Source organism: Triticum urartu, chromosome 4 (assembly GCF_003073215.2).
Source record: "Triticum urartu cultivar G1812 chromosome 4, Tu2.1, whole genome shotgun sequence".
Taxonomy (NCBI): domain Eukaryota; kingdom Viridiplantae; phylum Streptophyta; class Magnoliopsida; order Poales; family Poaceae; genus Triticum; species Triticum urartu.
The window spans coordinates 168,263,248-168,266,853 of record NC_053025.1 but is presented as its reverse complement, the minus strand read 5'-3'; positions in this window follow the sequence as shown (position 1 = coordinate 168,266,853).

Here is a 3,606-nt window from a genome sequence, read left to right as displayed (position 1 = left end):
ATTTTGAAATGTGGAGGGAAACTTTGCACACGGTGCTACCTCTTGAGCATGTGTTGGTTTTCCCTTGAAGAGGAAAGGGTGATGCAGCAAAGCAACGTAAGTATTTCCCTTGGTTTTTGAGAACCAAGGTATCAATCCAGTAGGAGACCACGCGCCAGTCACCTCGTACCTACACAAACAAATAAGAACCTCGCAACCAACGCGATAAAGGGGTTGTCAATCCTTCACGGCCACTTGCAAGAGTGAGATCTGATAGAGATGATAATAATAATAATATAAATATTTTTGGTATTTTTATGATATAGATTGAAAGTAAGGATTGCAAAATAAAATAGATTGGAAACTTGTATGATGGAAAATAGACCCGGGGGCCATAGGTTTCACTAGTGGCTTCTCTCAAGATAGCATAAGTATTAAGGTGGGTAACAAATTACTGTCGAGAAATTGATAGAATTGAGCATAGTTATGAGAATATCTAGGTATGATCATGTATATAGGCATCACGTCCGGACAAGTAGACCGACTCCTGTCTGCATCTACTACTATTACTCCACACATCGACCGCTATCCAGCATGCATCTAGAGTATTAAGTTCATAAGAACGGAAGTAACGCTTTAAGCAAGATGACATGATGTAGAGGGATAAACTCATGCAATATGATATAAACCCCATCTTTTTATCCTCGATGGCAACAATACAATACGTGTCGTTTCCCCTACTGTCACTGGGATCGAGCACCACAAGATTGAACCCAAAGCTAAGCACTTCTCCCATTGCAAGAAAGATCAATCTAGTAGGCCAAACCAAACTGATAATTCGAAGAGACTTGCAAAGATAACCAATCATACATAAAAGAATTCAGAGAAGATTCAAATATTGTTCATAGATAATCTTGATCATAAACCCACAATTCATCGGATCTCGACAAACACACACAAAAGAAGATTACATCGAATAGATCTCCAAAGAAGATCGAGGAGAACTTTGTATTGAGATCCAAAGAGAGAGAAGAAGCCATCTAGCTAATAACTATGGACCCGAAGGTCTGAGGTAAACTACTCACACATCATCGGAGAGGCTATGGTGTTGATGTAGAAGCCCTCCGTGATCAATGCCCCCTCCGGCGGAGCGCCAGAAAAGGCCCCAAGATGGGATCTCACGGGTACAGAAGGTTGCGGTGGTGGAATTAGGTTTTCGTGGTGCCCTCTAATGTTTGGGGTACGTAGGTATATATAGGAGGAAGAAGTAGGTCGGTGGAGCCACGAGGGGCCCACGAGGGTGGAGGGCGCGCCCAGGGGGTAGGCGCGCCCCCTGCATGGCTTCCTCGTTGGTTGCTTGACGTCCACTCCAAGTCCTCTGGATCACGTTTGTTCCAAAAATCACGCTCCCGAAGGTTTCATTCCGTTTGGACTCGTTTGATATTCTTTTTCTGTGAAACACTGAAATAGGCAAAAAACAGCAATTTGGGACTGGGCCTCCGGTTAATAGGTTAGTCCCAAAAATAATATAAAAGTGTATAAATAAGCCCATTAAACATCCAAAACAGAATATATAATAGCATGGAACAATCAAAAATTATAGATACGTTGGAGACGTATCAAGCATCCCCAAGCTTAATTCCTGCTCGTCCTCGAGTAGGTAAATGATAAAAACAGAATTTTTGATGTGGAATGCTTCCTAACATATTTCTCAATGTAATTTTATTTATTGTGGCATGAATGTTCAGATCCGAAAGATTCAAGATAAAAGTTTAATATTGACATAAAAATAATAATACTTCAAGAATACTAACTAAGCAATCATGTCTTCTCAAAATAACATGGCCAAAGAAAGTTATCCCTACAAAATCATATAGTTTGGCTATGCTCTATCTTCATCACGCAAAATATTAAATCAGGCACAACCCCGATGGCATGCCAAGCATTTGTTTCATACTTTTGATGTTCTCAAACTTTTTGAACTTTCACGCAATACATGAGCGTGAGCCATGGACATAACACTATAGGTAGAATAGAATGGTGGTTGTGGAGAAGACAAAAAGAAGAAGATAGTCTCACATCAACTAGGTGTATCAACGGGCTATGGAGATGCCCATCAATAGATATCAATGTGAGTGAGTAGGTATTTCCATGCAACGGATGCACTAGAGCTATAAGTGTATGAAAGCTCAACAAAAGAAACTAAGTGGGTGTGCATCCAACTTGCTTGCTCACGAAGACCTAGGGCAATTTGAGGAAGCCCATCATTGGAATATACAAGCCAAGTTCTATAATGTAAAATTCCCACTAGTTTATGAAAGTGACAACATAGGAGACTCTCTATCATGAAGATCATGGTGCTACTTTGAAGCACAAGTGTGGAAAAAGGATAGTAACATTGTCCCTTCTCTCTTTTTCTCTCATTTTTTTATTTGGGCCTTCTTCTTTTCTTTTTTTGGCCTCTTTCTTTTTTTCGTCCGGAGTCTCATCCCGACTTGTGGGGGAATCATAGTCTCCATCATCCTTTCCTCACTGGGACAATGCTCTAATAATGATGATCATCACACTCTTTATTTACTTACAACTCAAGAATTACAACTCAATACTTAGAACAAAATATGACTCTATGTGAATGCCTCCGGCGGTGTACCGGGATATGCAATGAATCAAGAGTGACATGTATGAAAAAAATTATGAATGGTGGCTTTGCCACAAATACGATGTCAACTACATGATCATGCATGGCAATATGACAATGATGAAGCGTGTCATAACAAACGGAACGGTGGAAAGTTGCATGGCAATATATCTCGGAATGGCTATGGAAATGCCATAATAGGTAGGTATGGTGGCTGTTTTGAGGAAGGTATATGGTGGGTGTATGATACCGGCGAAAGTGCGCGGTAATAGAGAGGCTAGCAAATGTGGAAGGGTGAGAGTGTGTATAATCCATGGACTCAACATTAGTCATAAAGAACTCACATACTTATTGCAAAAATCTATTAGTTATCGAAACAAAGTACTACGCGCATGCTCCTAGGGGGATAGATTGGTAGGAAAAGACCATCGTCGTCCCCGACCGCCACTCATAAGGAAGACAATCAATAAATAAATCATGCTCCGACTTCATCACATAACGGTTCACCATACGTGCATGCTACGGGAATCACAAACTTCAACACAAGTATTTCTCAAATTCACAACTACTCAACTAGCATGACTCTAATATCACCATCTCCATATCTCAAAACAATTATCAAGTATCAAACTTCTCATAGTATTCAATGCACTTATATGAAAGTTTTTATTATCTAAAAGCAAATTACCATGCTGTTCTAAAGGACTCTCAAAATAATATAAGTGAAGCATGAGAGATCAATTATTTCTATAAAATAAAACCACACCATGCTCTAAAAGATATAAGTGAAGCACTAGAGCAAAAACTATATAGCTCAAAAGATATAAGTGAAGCACATAGAGTTATTCTAATAAATTCCAAATTCATGTGTGTCTCTCTCAAAAGGTGTGTACAGCAAGGATGATTGTGGTAAACTAAAATCAAAGACTCAAAGACGCTCCAAGCAAAACACATATCATGTGGTGAATAAAAATATAGCTCCAAGTAAA